The 18,425-nt window shown below is 40.2% G+C and overlaps 1 protein-coding gene across 2 annotated transcripts in view; it reads right to left on the reverse strand.

Annotated features, from left to right (window-relative positions):
• Window positions 1–18,425, reverse strand: part of SASH1 (SAM and SH3 domain containing 1) — a 323,565-nt gene that overhangs the window by 280,798 nt on the left and 24,342 nt on the right. The window lies entirely within an intron of this gene.

The raw sequence follows: 18,425 nt of genomic DNA on the forward strand, positions 1-18,425 counted from the left end.
TCAGGGTCTGTTCATTTACTTACAACCCCTCGCCTTTCCCCTTACCACCTGCCAATTGCCTTTTTTTTTTTAAATGACATCAAGGAAATGTTACATTGGAAATCTCTATAAAGTACATTTAAAAATTCCCAAATTTTGGGCTTCCCTGGTGGCGCAGTGGTTGAGAGTCCGCCTGCCGATGCAGAGGATGCGGGTTCGTGCCCCGGTCCGGGAAGATCCCACATGCCCCGGAGCGGCTGGGCCCGTGAGCCATGGCCACTGAGCCTGCGCGTCCGGAGCCTGTGCTCCGCAGCGGGAGAGGCCACAGCAGTGAGAGGCCCGCGTACCGCAAAAAAAAAAAAAAAAAAAAAAAATTCCCAAAGTTTTAGGAACCTAAAAATTAACAAATGTTTCCCCAGAGAAGAGATGAAACTTCTAGTCGATGAGTAACTATTAAAATTATTTAGAAAATTATTAAAAAGTTAGGGCAAAAAGACATTTCCAGAGTCAAACGGTCTTCAAAGAGTAGTTCTTGTAAATCAGCTCTTTTTGGAAAATTTAAAAATTATTTAAGCTTTCCAAACATGAAGAATGCCGGCTTTCAAAATCTTTGTGCAATGACATAACAACATTTAAATAGAAATCTGATTCAGATGACAAAATACAATATCCTTTTTTTTTTTTTTTTTTTTTGCGGTACGCGGGCCTCTCACTGCTGTGGCCTCCCCCTTCGCGGAGCACAGGCTCCGGACGCGCAGGCTCAGCGGCCATGGCTCACGGGCCCAGCCGCTCTGCAGCATGTGGGATCTTCCCGGACCGGGGCATGAACCCGTGTCCCCTGCATCGGCAGGCGGACTCTCAACCACTGCGCCACCAGGGAAGCCCCAAGTACAATATTCTTACTTACTACAATCTCAATACAGTCTTACTATTGTTGGGGCAGAAATTCTGAATGTTAGCAAATAGAATAGTGGTACATTAAAAGAATATTATACCATTTACCAAGAATATATATTTCTCAAACAAATATCTAGCAACAAGTTTAATGGTAAAACATTAAAAGTTTTATTTTCATATCCAGAATAAGAATTCGATAGTAATGCCTACCATCTCCACAATTAATATTGTTCTAGAAATAGCCCATGAAATTTGACATGAGAAATGATAATTTAAGGGGTAAATATTGGTAAGGATGAGAAAAACATTATTATTAATTGCTGCTTATATTATTGTATTCCTATCAAATCCAATATAATCAACTGAAAAATTTACAAAATAATTAGTAAACATATAAAATGTCACTAGGAATAAAATAATCAGTTTTGGCTTTTCATCTGTTCTTTTTATTTTTGAAATTTATTTATTTTTTATATGGCATGTTCTTATTAGCCATCCACTGTATACACATCAGTGTATATATGTCAATCCCAATCGCCCAATTCAGCACACCACCATCCCCACTCCCCCATCACTTTCCCCCCTTGGGGTCCATACGTTTGTTCTCTACATCTGTGTCTCAATTTCTGCCATGCAAACCGGTTCATCTGTACCATTTTTCTAGGTTCCACATATATGCGTTAATATATGATACTTGTTTTTCTCTTTCTGACTTACTTCACTCTGCATGGCACACTCTAGGCCCATCCACGTCTCTACAAATGACCAGCTTCATCCCTTTCTATGGCTGAGTAATATTCCATTGTATATATGTACCACACCTTCTTTATCCATTCGTCTGTCGATGGGCATTTAGGTTGCTTCCATGACCTGGCTATTGTAAACAGTGCTGCAATGAACATTGGGGTGCATGTGTTTTTTTGAATTGTGATTTTCTCTGGGTACATGCCCAGTAGTGGGATTGCTGGATCATATGGTAATTCTATGTTTAGTTTTTTAAGGCACCTCCATACTGTTCTCCATACTGGCTGTATCACTTTACGTTCCCACCAACAGTGCGAGAGGGTTCCCTTTTCTCCACACCCTCTCCAGCATTTGTTGTTTGTAGATTTTCGGATGATGCCCATTCTAACTGGTGTGAAGCGATACCTCATTGTACTTTTGATTTGCATTTCTCTAACAATTAGTGATGTTGATCAGCTTTTCATGTGCTTCTTGGCCATCTGTATGTCTTCTTTAGAGAAAAGTCTATTTAGGTCTTCTGCCCATTTTTGGATTGGGTTGTTTGTTTTTTTAATATTGAGCTCCATGAGCTGTTTATATATTTTGGAGATTAATCCTTTGTCCATTGATTCGTTTGCAAATATTTTCTCCCATTCTGAGGGTTGTCTTTTCGTCTTGTTTATGGTTTCCTTTGCTGTGCAAAAGCTTCTAAGTTTCATTAGGTCCCATTTGTTTATTTTTGTTTTTATTTCCATTACTCTAGGAGGTGGATCAAAAAAGATCTTGTTGTGATTTATGTGAAAGAGTGTTCTTCATATGTTTTCCTCTAAGAGTTTTATAGTGTCCGGTCTTACATTTAGGTCTCTAATCCATTTGGAGTTTATTTGTGTGTATGGTGTTAGGGAGTGTTCTGATTTCATTCTTTTACATGTAGCTGTCCAGTTTTCCCAGAACCACTTGTTGAAGAGACTGTCTTTTCTCCATTGTATATCCTTGCCTCCTTTGTCATAGATTAGTTGACCATAGGTGCGTGGGTTTACCTCTGGGCTTTCTATCTTGTTCCATTGATCTATGTTTCTGTTTTTGTGCCAGTACCACATTGTCTTGATTACTGTAGCTCTGTAGTATAGTCCGAAGTCAGGGAGTCTGATTCCTCCAGCTCCGTTTTTTTCCCTTAAGACTGCTTTGGCTATTTGGGGTCTTTTGTGTCTCCATACAAATTTTAAGCTTTTTTTGTTCTAGTTCCGTAAAAAATGCCATTGGTAATTTGATAGGGATTGCATTGCATCTGTAGATTGCTCTGGGTAGTATAGTCATTTTCACAATATTGATTTTTCCAATCCAAGAACATGCCAACTGCCTCTTAAAATTTTTGTTATGTGCAGAATTGAGTTTAGTTCTGTGATTAAAATTGACATATCATTATGACACAAGTGGCCCTGAGGTGTGGACCTTTGTTTTCATTAGAAATCTGAGTCTAAATTTTATGGTAGAGGTGATGACTGAGGGAGATAGAGAGTCCATGCATTGTCAGGAGACGGTTAAAGGAGGAGACGGTTAATCCAAAATTAATTCTATTCTACTAAATCTTGGGGAAAAAATAGCCCATGGCCCCATCAAGAGTGAATTTTAGAGCATATTTCAGATATTTTCAAAACTGTTGAGAACCAGGATTTTCAGGTCCTGCAAGGTTTTTTTTTACTTGGCCTTAGCTCTGACTCTACCTCTCATTTTCTTCTTGTCCTTACCTCCCCGCCCCCACTTAGCTCAGCCAAGCACCAGACATTCCCAGAGTGAGGTCAAGGGTCATGCCAGACCCTACCTGCCATGCAGAAACTTCACTGGCAGAAGTCAAATATGGATATTCCAGTATAAATACACACACAGACACACCATTAAATTCAAACTTACAAATCTCTTGAATCAATTAAAAATTCTGCTAAGTTTGCTAGTTTTTTTTGGTTAAGATGTTTCAGAAGGACTACAATGCAGAATGCACATAGAAGGAAGTAATTCTTACTGAATTTGGTTTTGCTTTAAAACTAAATTTAGGACCTTTTAATTACCTTAAGTGGTTCTCATTTTACAGCAAACATGACTAAGCAACTCTTTTCTCTTTTTGTATGACTCTGATAAATGGAGGGGCGTTTAGATAATTTAAATCAGTGTGTAATTAGTTGCTTAATTTCATTCTCCCTCTCTTGTCTGTAAGCACCAAGTGGGTAAGAACTGATTCTTGTTCCTCCTTGTATCATCAATGGCTGGTACATAGTACACACATGATACATATTTGTAAAAGATGTGGATGGATATTTGGACGGATGGAAGAATAAAAGGAAGGAAAGAGAAGGAACAGAGGTGGGAGTAGGGTGGGCGGGAGCCTGCATGAAAGCTTCCTCTCTTTCTCTGGCAGACCAGAGAGAACAGCAGGTTGACTCTGCAGCATGGTGACTTATAGCACCTAGAAGAGCTTGGACTTTGGTGTCAGACAGACTGGGTTTCAATCTTTGCTCTGCCCCTGCCTGTGGCTAATTACTTAACGTCTCAGACTCTCAGTTTCCTCATCTATAAACTGGAGAGAATACCACCTGCATCAGAGCTTTGTTGTAAATACCAAATCATAGACTCTCCATAAAAGCTCTCAGCTTGGTGCCAGGCTCAGAGTCCTGAATAATGAGACCCTAACTAAATGCTCGTTTTCCAAGGGGCACTGACTTCAGGGAATTTGAGGCCTACAAGCCTGTAAGGTCTGGATGATGTGCAGTAGGACTGAAGGATGAGAAGCTAAATGCCAAGTTCTCCAATTTTCCTTGTCTACAGTCTGGCTCAGAGATTTAATATTTTCTTGTCTTCAGCCATCTCTTGAAGGACAATCCTATCTACTGATCTAAGGTTCAACACCACATTTTAATTATCTTCTGTACAGTCGGATGCTCTACTTTATACTTTTTAAAATACTATTTTATGCTCAAGTGTAACATATTCGACAACACCAAGTGAAGAATCTCAAACTAGTGTCTCCTCTCCGGTCTCCTCTCTGTTAATTTTACTTTCATTCTCTCAAACTCCAGGCTCAAAGCCTCAGAGTCAGCGATCCTTGACACGTCTAGAAGAGCGGTCAAACCACGGCCTCTTGGGTCAGTAGGCTTGAGCCGAAATCTGAACCTGGACACTTACGTGCCGTTGGATGGATGAGCTGGCGGTTTACATCCATCAAAACCCGCTTTTCCTATTGATTTCTCCTTTCCTATTAATAAGTGCCTCTTCTCCCCACCGATTATTAAAGCTTGAAACCTTAAACTCATCCTTGGCAACATACAAATTCAATAGCTCCTATTCTTCTTCCTTCATATGATCTCTCATACTCATTTATCTTCCTACATCTGCCACCACAACTCAAATCCAGGTCATACAGGTTAAGAGCATGGACTTTGGTGTCCAACAGAACTGGGTCTGAGTGAACACTCTGTCACTTGTTTTTTTTTTTTTGAATCCCTTATTCATATTTTAAATTATTTATTTATTTATTTTCTGGCCGCATGGCACGCCATGCAGGATCTTAGTTCCTGGACCAGGGATTGAACCCGGCCCACAGCAGTGAAAGCTCCAAATCCTAAACACTAGACCACCAAGGAACTCCCTGTACTCTGTCACTTTTTAACTGTGTGCTGCTGGACCATTTACTAAACCCCCCTAAGCCTCTTTCTTCATCCAGCAAAAGGGATAATAATAGTAGCCACCTCATATGGTTGGGGGGATTAATTGAGATAACGTCCAATGACAATGCCTAGTTTCTCACTGCTATCCATACCCACATATCATAGAGTTATATTATCCTCTATCCAGTGTTGAAACTCTGTCTACAACATTACTGATGGATAGGTCATCTGGCTTTGGCTTGAATCTTTTCAGGGATGGGTGGATCAGCGTGTGAGCTCTCTTTATGACTAAGCTTAGTTGTTATAAGGTTCATCCTTATATTGAAGTGAGGTTCCCCTTGCATCATTTTCACCTTCTGGAGTAATAAAGTATTCACGGAATCATTTTCCACATTACAACAGCCTTGTGAGTCTATGAAATCATCTCTTATGCTCCACTTTTCTATTTCACCTTGCAGATTTAAACACCACAAATTGTTGGAAGTTTTTTCTTGAATGTCCTCTGGTCCACTCGACTTTATCAATATCTTTCTTAAAATATTTTGTCCTAAGCTGATCGTGTAAATGCAATGGACCCAGAATAGGCAAAATAGTCTCTAAAAAGATGAACAAAGTTGGAGCAGTCACACTTCCCAATTTTGAAACTTAGGACAAAGCCACAATAAACAAAATCATAAAACTCCTAGAAGAAAACATTGAAGTGAATCTTTATGATGCTGGGTTAGGCAATGGTTGCTTAGATAGGACACCAAAAGCAAAAGCAACAACTACAACAACCAAAAAATAAGTTAGACTTTACAAAATTAAAAACTTTTGTATTGCAAACAATGCCAACAAGAAAGTGAGAAGACAACCCACAGAATAGAAGAAAATATTTTCAAATCATATATCTGATATGACTTGTGTTCAGATTATATAAAAGACTCAAAACTTAATAAGAAGAAGATAAATAACCCAATTAAAAATGGGTAAAGGATCCAAGTGGACCTTTTCCTAAAGAAGACATACAAGTGGGGACTTCCTTGATGGTGCAGTGGTTAAGGCTACTCACTCCCAATGCAGGGGGCCCGGGTGCGATCCCCGGTCAGGGAACTGGATCCCACAGGCATGCTGCAACTAAGAATTCGCATGGCACAACTATGGAGCCCATGTGCCGCAACTAAGACCCGGCGCGACCCAATAAATAAATATTAAAACATAAAGAAGACATACAAGTAGACAATGAGCACATGGAAAGATGCACAACATCATTTGTCATTAGGGAAATGCAAGTAAAGACCACAGAGAGATACTACTTCCCACCCACTAGGATTGCTATAATCAAAAAGACAACAATAACAGGATGTGGGAAAACCAAAAACCTCATACATTGCTGGTGGGAATGTAAAATGGTGCAGCAAATTTGGAAAACTGTTCGACAGTTCCTCGAAATGTTGAACATAGAGTTACCACATGACCTAACTATTCAACTCCCTAGGTATATACCCAAAAGAAATGAAACATATGTTGGCACAAAAACTTGAACATGGCTCATTATGCAGAAGAGCCAAAAGCTGAAAACAACCCAAATGTCCATCAACTGATAAATGGATAAATACGTACAGCACATCCATACAATAGGATATTACTCAACAGTAAAAGAAATGAAATATTGATGTGCGGTATAAAATGGATGAACTTCTAAACATTGTTCTAAATGAAAGAATCTAGTCACAGAAGACCACATATTCTATAATTCCATTTTTATGAAATGTTCAGAATAGGGAAATCTCTAGCGATGGAAAGTAGATTAGTGTTTGCTGAGGACTCTGGGGATGGTGTTGGTGGCTGAGGGGGAACAGAGAATGACTGCTAATGGTTAGAGGGTCTCTTTTAGGGCTGATAAAAATGTCCTAAAATTGATTATGGTGACGGTTGCACAACTTTGTGAAAAAATATATGTATATAACCACTGAATTATACACTTTAAATGAGTGAATTATAAAGCTGTTTTAAAAAAATGTGTGTACAAATTTAGCATTATACTCTGCTTTGATCTGACCAATATTTCTTCGCTGGGATTCTTTGTTATTTTTGAGGCCTATACTTTATTTTTACATTTACAGCACTATATTTTAATTGTATTGTCACAAGCTATATGTCCCTAAGGACAGGAATCATTTTTATTCATCGTTATAGTTCCATATCCTTGGATAATATTTTGTGCAGAGTGTTTAATTAAAACATGTTTATTGAATGGATAAATTTTAGGCTAAATGAATGTAGTTTGCATTTGCTTTAGGGTAAATACCTTGCAGGTAATCAACTAATCCTGCTCAAGTCTCTTTTCATGTGGATTGCTGTTAAGCCAGGGCAATTCCACCTTGTGCTTGGGCCATACATTATTTTTTAATCAAACTGAAGAGCTTTACACTTATTTGGTAAATTTTCTCTTCTTAGATAGCATCAGTCATTCTAGCCAGTTAAGACTTTCTTGGATCATTTCTCTGTTTCTAGTATAGTCTCTATTTCTACCTGCTCTGCATTGCAAACACATCTGAATAGGCACACTTATTATTAAAGAATTACAAGTTTATTATTAAAGACTTATAAGGCTTTCTCCAAGATGTTGATAAAAACATTGAAGAGCAGAGAGCTGAGGCCAAAGACTGGTGGAACATCAAAAACTACCTGAAGATAGATTAGTGAATGGCTCTAGCTAACTTGACTATAATCTAGTCCAGTGGCTAGAACTTCCTTGCGAGTGTTTTTCCACCCACCTTCCTAAATCCATCTGACAAGCTCAGATCCAGTGCCATCTCTTTCATGGACCATTCCCTGATCATTGCAGCCAGAATCTCTCTCTCCTTCTACTTAATTTGTTATAATATTTTGTTTGTACTCCTGTTGAGAGACTGACCTCATACTACCTTGAATTATAATTGTTCATGTACGTGTCTTGTGTCTCAGTAGCTGTTCTAGACCATAAGAAACTTAAAAAGAGGATTGGTGATATCTTTGATACCTTTGCCTCTTAGAATTTGTGTGCTTAATAAGTTTTATAAGTAACAGATAAATAAAATATTCAGTGCTATTAGAACTACTATTAAATGTCCATACCTTCAGGGGTTAGATATCTGAAAAACTATGTCAAATATTTAAAATAAATTGAAATAGTCCATATCAAAAACGCTGCTAGAGTAGGTACCTCTCCCCAGTCTCCTTCAATTATTCATGACATAATTTGCAAAAGCATCACACATTATGTTTAAAGTTTAAAGAATGCATCATCTTAGAGTTTTCAAACTGGTCCATACTAGCTTGAAATTTAATTCTTCTTGCACTTGTATTTTCTTTGTTTTGTTTCTGTCAGTCTTGGTCCAATGCTTGGCTAACTGCTCTGCCATTTTGTGTTGATGTGGTGCTTACAGGTGTGTTTTTGTAGCTGTGTTCTTCCATTCCTCAGTCCTACTGGAGTGTAGCCCGATTAAACCTCTTCTCTCTGCACCGTGTCACAAAATCACCTTAACAAAAGGGTGAACAGTAACTGTTGTGGTATTCTCCCATGACAGGGGATGAACACACTGAACATGTGTATAAAAAGTGGAGGACTTTACATTTTTGCAATATAAAAATAATTTCTAAATCATGATTTCCATACCGTGGCTGGAGAGGGATTATAATCTCCTCCTTGAAATTTTCATCACTTACTCAAAAAAAAGTTCTTGAGTGCCTACCATGTGCTGATTACCCTGTTCCAGATGTTGGATACACAGCTGTGAACAAGACAAATACAGTCTGCACTCTCAAGGAACTTACATTCCAGCGGAGGCGAGAGACCAAAAACAACTTTGTACATAAAATCTTTTCTGACAGGTATTAAGAAAATAAAACAACATGATGTCTGACTTCTAAGTTGCTCATTTTAAAGGCTAGAGTCCCTACGACTCCAATGAACATTTCTGAATAATTCACACTTCATAGATCTATACTTATGTCAATATATGTTCAGTATGGCTATTTCTCAACAGCCAGCTGACACATCAGATCACTGCCCACCTGAAACTTCCATACTCAATAATCCAAAATTCTGTTGAGTTTACACTGTTCCCGTGGAATTCAGAGGCTAATCTGAATCCTCTATACCAATCAGAATAATCCTATTCTCTCTGATTGTGATTGTTTTAGGCAGAGGCGTATGACTCAATCTTTGCTAATGAAACTAGAGGTCTGATGTGAGGCTTCTGAGAAGGATTTCCTGGCTCGTAAGAAAAAGGAAGACACGGGAAGAAGAGGTCGTCTTCTCTACCCCTGGAAATCTGGTGATACTCTGGATGAGAAGCCTGTACCTGTGACAATCATCTTGCAATTCCAAAGACGCCAGCTCGGGTACAAAACCTACATGCCGGAGAAGGCACAGAAGAAAGAAGGAAAGAAGGGATCTTTTTTTAAAAAAAATTTTATTTATTTATTTTTTGGCCACACCTCACAGCTTGTGTGGGATCAAACCTGACCAGGGATCGAACCTGGGCCCATGGCAGTGAATGCACCGAGTCTTAACCACTGGACCACCAGGGAATTCCCAAGAAGTGATCTTCTTGATGACAGAGTTGAGCCATGGAACTGTCCAACCCTGGAGTCACCCCACTTTGAGTCCTCTAGTTATGTGAGATAATGCCTTTTCTGTTTCAGCAGCCTAAAGCATTTTAACAGATAAAAGTAGATACAAATGCACATACGTAGTGAGCAGTCTGGCTGGCTGATTAAATGTATGTGTAGGCGTAAGTTATCTCCCCTCTCCATTTATGACTGTAACATTTATTTTTACCTCAGGCAAAAGCAACGGTAGAATTAGAAAATTTCAGGGTTGAAAATGAACATCTGAATTTACTACAATTAAAAAATCAATTCAATATGTAGTGGTATTACAGTAGAATAAAATAGATGCTTACAGATTTGTTAACTGCTGAAGACATAATAAGACATAAAATAAACCAATTTTTCTTTAAGTTCCTTAAGAAAAAAAATCTGATGTTGAGTCCAGTCTTTCATTTTATCACTGGAATAGAAAACAGCCATTGCAATCAATCGCCTGTTTGTTCCCCCAGAGAGCTCTCCCACAAGCATATATTACGTATGGTGATGAGACGGGAAACTGGGCTCCTTTTCATACTGTCTTTTCTTCTAAACTACAGTTTCTCCTTTTAAATAAAATGAAAGCAAAAATGCTAAACTACTGCTGTCAGAAAATAGCTTTCTCTAAAAGTGAAATGCCAATTGTCTTGCAAATATTTTGTTTCTCATTTGCAATTTTCTACTGGTCACTTTGATGTAGTCAAAGCTTCTGAATATTTATAAAGATTTGTTTGTTTTGTTTTGGTTTTTTTTTTGGAGAAAGACAAGAAAGGCAGGAACAACCTTACTGGGTTGTTATTTAGCAATTCAACCTTTATTTCAAAGGACAAATGGTAAGGAATTATATTTATAAAAAACCTCAATATATAGTCTTTATAAAGTTACTTTTGTAAGTGTAACTCTATCCATAACCTTTGGTACAGTGCAGTTTGGAACACAGTTATAACTAACATCTGAGGCATGGTGGGTAGAGGGAGTAGACGGTATAGTGATGAAAATAGCCTCTCGTGCTTAAAACAATCACAGGTCTTCCTTCCACCAAGAACCAGTGACACCTCCTGCTGGAATCATCTTCCAGTTTATTCTTTCTATCTTACAAACCTGCAACAAGCAACCATAATACATATTTCTTCCTGCTTGCTTCCCTTAATCACCAACCTTCAGTGGCCCTTGGGAAGATAAAAAGCATCCCCCTTCCTTCCAACCATCTGTTTGGTAGAAAGAGGGAAGTTGTGGAGGAACTATGGGTCATCTATACACATGTCCAGCTTTTTAAAAGGAATCAGTTTCAGTCTCCTCAACTTCCATGTATATATATATATATATTTTAATTTTTAAAAAATTTTTTTTCTGAAGATGACTTACATGAGAGGGAGCTTCGTTCATTATTGTTTAGAAAAGATTCTAGTAAAATCGTTCCTATCAGTTTAGAAAGAAGAAAAGCATACCCATCACCTGTGCCAACTCTTACTCTAGTGCACTGCCCAGGGCTGCAAACGTTTTTGGACAGTTAAACAAAAGTATAAATAGAAATGACAGTTTGAGGAAGCCTCTTTTACTGATTTGTCAAGACAACTTAAACACAACCGGCTTATTATCTTTCCCCATCTATACACAATTCTGTAAAACATTGGTGCTGGTGAAGTGATATTTTCGATCATGTAGGGATGGATGATCTCAATTCCGGACAGCCAAAGCAGTATAGCCTACTGAAGTTGATCATTTTAAATGCAACTAGAGTGCTTTTTGTGAGTCTACCAAAAATTTGGTGATATATTTGATAAATCCACACATCAACACTTTATGTAATTTCTTTTAGATTTGTCATGCTTTATTATATAAGGTAGGTAAAGTCTTTTCTAAAAATCGAATCATGAGATACTTTTTGCAATTACAGTCGATCCTCATCTCATTTCAAATTTTCTACCTCCTAATAACAAAAATAAACTTACTTAAAGTTATAATACAATTTTCAATATCAAATTTAAACTGTGTGAGTTACATGAACAAACATTTTCTTTAGTAGGTAGAGAAGCAAAATCGGTTAAAGACCAGTAGTTGATGGATTCTTATGGTCTCCATCATGCGGTCACTTCTTTCTCTCATCAGCGGAACCCCCTGTGTTTGAACTCAATTCTTTTTTTTTTTTTTTTCGCTGTACGTGGGCCTCTCACTGCTGTGGCCTCTCCCGTTTTGGAGCACAGACTCCGGAAGCGCAGGCTCAGCGGCCATGGCTCATGGGCCCAGCCTCTCCGCCGCATGTGGGATCTTCCCGGACCGGGCACACACCTGCGTCCCCTGCATCGGCAGGCGGACTCTCAACCACTGCGCCACCAGGGAAGCCCTGAACTCAATTCTTACTCATGAGTGACAAGGACCAGAACTACATCTTTCCGGACAAGAGGGGCCTTTCTTTCTAGCATAATCAGAAATGTTAAATTTTTTGTTTGCACAGCATTTTGAGACTGAAGGCACTGTTCCAAGAATGTTATCAATATTAACTTGTATAATCCTACTTTCAGTGCTAAGGGGGTCACTATTATGCCTTCATCTCACACTTGGGGAAACTGTGGCAGCTAGTCAGTAGCAAAACTAGCATTGAAATCTAGTCCACCCGGCTCTCTCAGGCTGTGCTCTCAATCACGGCTACAGCTGCCTCTCCAGAAACATTTTCAAGTCTTGGGTCTTTTTAGGAAGTTCTCAGGATCACCCCTTCTTGCTTTGGCCATACCTAGAATATGTCCACTGTTTGAGGAGGATGATGAAAACAACAGCATTCAGTTACCTCTCATCTGAGAATCAGTTTCCATGCAAAGTGTTATTTCCTCATTATATAGATAAGGAAAGGAGGAACAAAGGGTCAGTTAAGTGAAAATGAGACCAAGTTGAAAATTTTATAGAAGTCCCCAGCCCTGTGATCTAATCATAAGAAAAGTTTCCATTCCCAGGAGTCGCTAGGGAAACAGATTTGAAGAGAGAGAGAATGAATATCACTGACGGGAACATAGGGAGAGAAACCTGAAATGCAAAACTCTGTGCCTGCAATGAGGTCATGGAAGCAAAATGATTTCATATATTCATTCAACTTCCTGTGTGGGGAGTAATGTATAATCATGTACATAGTCATAGGCATAATGCTGTGGCTATTAGCTTGGTAAACCAGCTGGAGGCTGAGCAAGGTGAGGGCCCTCGGTGTCTCTTCCCAAGGCGCGTGGCCCCATTTTCCTTTCCAGCTGAGGAGCCTGACCTGAGACAAGTCACACCGGCTCTGTGCAGGCACACTCCCTACCTAAGCAATCGCTTGAGTCACTTGCCTGATTCTCAGGTTTTAATGTAGGCGTGGATGAAAATGTATGGAATAGTTTCACGTTGCTAGGCTATTAAAGACAGGGATATTGATTGTGTCTGGGGGGAAAAAATCCTAATCGTTGATTTATCTGCACAAATTCACTATTCCTAAGCTACCTTAGAGTCCCTTTAGCCTGGGAATTCATTTGATATTGTGGTCTACTGATGCAGTGGAGGTAGACAAAATCTAGGTGTCCCACAAAAATAAGAACAATCGTAGGTTGGGAGGGGGAAAAAAATCAAAAAGCTCAACTTGTTTTGAATTTAAGACGAGGGAAAATAAAACTTTAAAAAGTAAAAGGGAATTCCCTGGCGGTCCAGTGGTTTGGACTCTGCACTTTCACTGCCGAGAGCCAGGGTTCGATCCCTGGTCAGGGAGCTAAGATCCCACAAACTGCACGGGGCGCCCCCCCCCCAAAAAAATAAAGTAACATAAAAATTTTTTTTTTAAAAAGGGAAAAGATTCATATTTTTCAGTTTCGTTTTGTGGGTAGTGAAGATATAAAGAAAGAGGCTGGGGAAATGTATACAGAAAAAAAGGGAGGCTAGTGCCGAGGGTGAGGCTTAGAGACCAGCGGGCAGAGGAGACTATAGAACAGGGAGAGATGGGGGGAAAGGCTCAGTCATTGCAAAGTGTTTTAATGGACTTGAACTTCTGTAACTACATTCTGTTCGCCACTGTTATCACTGCCCTTTGAAATTCTGATTAGCCAATTAATCACTGTTCTCAGCCCCCATAGCTCACCAAAGGGAAAATTATGCTCCTGGTGTAGCCAAAGCAATATCACCCCATGTCTAGATGAGCTCAAATAAAACCAGTCTTAGAGTTTCCCTCCTCCTGCCTTAAGCAGCCACAGTAAATTCTAGGGGACCCAGGTCATTTTCAGATAAAAACGCTGCCTACAAGTCAGACTTTTAATATGTACCCTAAAACTTTTAAATACAGACAACTCCTCTCTACAGACTGTATTTTTAGTTTGACTCTGTTCCCTTTCAAATCTATTCGCTAACCTGTATACAGCTATGCAGAAGATACTTGTGCAGATAAGGGACATAAATTCAGCACTAAGCAAGCTCTGCTGAAGCTTTGTCATGTTAATACCAGCCACAAATGAAAGTAAAATTTTAGTTTTAGATTTAACCTCATAAATTGCCCAAAAGCAGTTTTTTTATTTCCAGCTGATTTATTTGAAGAAAATAGGCTCAGATTTATTGGGTCTGTTAATAAAAATAAATTAAATGACCTCCTGTAGTTTTGCCTCTATTTATTGATCTCTTTCAAATTTAGTAAGCAATTCAATCTGCAGTAAGGCGTGCTGAATGAAATGGACTGCGAATGTAAAAACGGAATGAACATTTAGAAAGCATTTTCAAGTCCCAGAAGTAGCTTTAATAAATGAGAATAAATTAAATTCACATCACTGGAGAAAAAAAGATGGATTTTGTCTTAATGGTGAACTACACAGAAACACTTTATTGGATGTAGGATCTATTGGACCTTTTTAAGAAGCCAGCTCATAGAATGGATTGCTGCAGCTCTGATGAGTGAAAGGTCCATCATAATCTGTCTTGTAACCATACCTTCTGAGACTTTGAGAAATTACTTCTAACATCGTTAGGGTAATTCACTCCTGTCTTCCCCATCCAACCTGTGAAACTGCTATGACCACCACTACTGGTAGCAGTAGTGATGATGATGATGACGGTGATGATGATAACATGACTTCAGAATGAGAAGAATTATGGGGTGCTTTCCCAGAATTAGATGACGTGACCTTCATATTACCAAACCCACATGTACGTTTCAGTACATTTCCTATTTCACCTTTGTTATGGTTGCCACTATCAACCATCCCTTTCTTCTTGAAACTACTTTGGCTGACCCAATACCATGCCTCATTCGGTACTATTTCTCTGCAAAGTTCTGTCTTCTTCTAGGTCTTCCTTTTGGGATCTCTTGACTTAGCCAACTTTTTAACCTGCAACTTTAAGGTAAGCCTTAATTAATGAGGCTTCCCAGGGCTTTGCCCTGGATCTTTCCTTGGCTTATCCTTTTTCTAGGCAACCTCCTTTACATCCTTGGCATCAACTAACTCCTATATGTTGATTTCTCTCTCTCTCTTTTTCATAACTCACCACTCAGTCCTCATCTCAAACTCAGTATGATTAAACCTGACTCAGTATTTTTCCTCTAAATACGTTTCTACCTCTGTATTTCCCAGTGATACCATGATCTACCCAACTCTCAATGGGATTCCTGGGAATTCCCTGGTGGTCTAGCGGTTAGGACTCTATGCTTCCACTACAGGGGCCATGGGTTCGATTCCTGGTCAGGGAACTAGGAAGATCCCATATGCAGTGTGGCTCGGCCAAAAAACAATGGGAGTCCTCCTCTGACCTACACAACACAGGAACTGTCTTCTCAATTCTTCCAACAATGGCACATATCTAGAACCATTCTAGATGCTTAGGAGGGAAGTTAATTAACTACACACAGTAGGTGCCTCTGGACATCAGAGCTTGATTCTCTCCAAGAATCCAGGCTGAGAAAGGCTGCATCTAATCTGAAACCCAGCAGCCACCAGAGATGGCTCCATCTCCTTCATTTCCTCCATGCAGTTGTCATCTTTACCCAATTTTTCACCCTTACTATACACACAGGGAGGCTTACGTGTGGATTTGCTGACTAAAGCTGTCTACTTCTTATCTTCCTGATAGAAATCCTCTTCCCTCCTGTATACAGAAAGCTTCGTCCTGACTTAAATCCCTGCCTCCATCTTTGCCTTCCCTGGTTTCTCCTCCCCCTTCACCCCAGGTCACTTCTAAGAGACAAATTTGGTCATACGCTTCTGCTCAAACCCTTCAATGACTCCTCCTGGCTTTCAGATTAAAGTTTAAACTCTAGCATGATCAAATGTATTGTCAACCCTGTCTATGTCTTCACATTTCCCACCAACTCCACCTACCCAAGCCCAGGCTGTAGTCAAAACCAACTCTCCCCAGGTAAAATTAGGTTTCTCCAATGGCTTCTGCAGCGCCCCGCACAAATCATATTCTATGGCAATCATTCATTCATTTAACAAAATTGACAGAGTGCCAACCATATGCACCAGGAAGGCAGTTATGAGCAAAACAAAGTCTTCGTTCTCATGGAATCCAATTCTACATGGACAAATAGTAAACACATGAACAAATTAATAAAACAGAGTAATGGGATAATAAGGGACTTGGAATTTCTTTCATTAGGGAAGTTGGGGTAGGTCTCTCTGGGAGGATAACATACGAACTAAGCAATAAGCAACAAGCAAAAAGAGGCAACAAGAAAAAACTTGCTATAGAGAGAATAGCAAGTTCACAGGCCCCTGAGATGGGAACAAGTTGTTTGAGGATGGAAAGAAGCCAGGGCAGGCTTGAGAAGTCACTGAAGTAGAGGATGAGAGGGAGAGATCCAGGAGATGGGCTGGAGAGTCAACGGGGGCCCGGTTACGGGTTTAGATTTTATTTTAATTGCAGTGGAAAGCCATTGGAGGGTTTTAAGCAGGGCAGAAAGGTCTTATGGCAGCTGGTGGGGAACAGACCATAAGCAGGCCAAGAGCAGAGGCATAGTCCGGATTCAAAGTCATGGTGCCTTAAACTGGGGTTTTATCAGGGAAGATTGCAGCATGTGTCATATTTGCAATATGATTTGGATGTAATGCCAATGGAAGGTGCTGATGGAGTGTGCATGGCGGGTGGGTGTTGACTCTTTTTCTAGCCTATAAGCTCTTTGAGGGAAAGGCCTGTTTCTTCACATCTGTATTTTTAATTCCATCGTGGTGCCTGGCACCTGGAATGTCACTAAGACTGGGTTATGAATGAAACCAGCTAAGGGGAAATTACATTGTAGCTGGGGGTTGTCAGTGCAGGCATATGGTAAAGGTGAGGATGGACCTGTAACTTAAAAGATGGGTAAAATTTCAACGGGTAGAAATGGAATAGAGGGAAGGCGAGCTCCTAACATCTCTGGATCCTGGGACAAGAATACAAATGGAACCCACATACCTCCTGTCTTAATATTTTTAAGTCTTAAGTCAAACTAACAGACTGTTAAAATGTGCTCTACCTGTTTTAAAGTTATAAGTGAAGCTAAATAAAATACGCTCTATCCTTTACCTTGACAAATACGCTTTATAATCACTAGGCTCTGGAACTTGGCAGTGGAATGGGAGAGCCAGCCTCCGGCCCCTAGATGAGGCATGCCCCCTGCCCATCTTACCCCAGGTCTGTCATATGCACACATGTAAACACCCAGGCCTGCAAGTCTAAGCCCAGTCCACTTACCACTCCTCCCCGCACCGCCCCCCCGACCCCGCCACTGCGCAGGCCATGAAAGCTGCCATCGGGCCATCGGAGCAGGGAATTCTGGGTCTCAGGTGTTCAGCACATGGACTACAGGGCAGGACTTGGGCTCAGGGAGAGCACATCCCCTTGGGCCTGCCAATGTGTCACCCAACAAGGAGAAATAAGGCCAGAGCAAGGCCCCCTAGAGTGTGAGGCCGGAGTAAAGGCCCTTCTTACCTGGATCTGAGGGTAGTGCTGGTTGAGGGGGTGAACAGGGGGAACCGTGAGGCATATTAAGGGGATGGGGAAAGACTAGTTTGTCTGGAGCAGATAACTCGTGCAGCCGAGTAGAGATTAGATCCTAGAGGGATAAGAATTTGTGGGTAAAGAACTTTGATCCCATGGGCAATGGAGGGTTCTGAACTCTTAAGTAGAGGAAGACATGATCAGACATTTGTGTGCAGGGAGAATGAGGAAATGGGAGAGACATGAGCAGAGTGACTTGACTGCAGAGTTTAGGGTACGAAGTAATGAGAACTGAAAGCAGAGAGAAAGGAGTTCGTGTAACATCTAAGAAGAAGAGACAACCAATTAGATGCAGGGGGCAAGGGAGATGGAGAAATTGGGCCGAAGATGATTTTGCAAGAAGAAATGTGGCTGGCGGCACTATTCCTAGTGCTATGCACTGAACGTTTGCGCCCCCTCCTAATTCATATCTTGGAGCCCTTGTGATGGTATTTGGAGGTGAGGCCTTTGGGAAATAATTAAGTCATGAGGTTGGAGCCCTTAGGATGCGATTAGTGTCCTTATAAGAAAAGGAACAGAGCTCTTTGTCATGTGAGGATACAACGAAAAGACAGCTATTTAAAAGCACCTTGATCTTGA

The sequence above is a fragment of the Orcinus orca genome, chromosome 12, assembly GCF_937001465.1.
Source record: "Orcinus orca chromosome 12, mOrcOrc1.1, whole genome shotgun sequence".
NCBI classification, from domain to species: Eukaryota; Metazoa; Chordata; class Mammalia; order Artiodactyla; family Delphinidae; genus Orcinus; species Orcinus orca.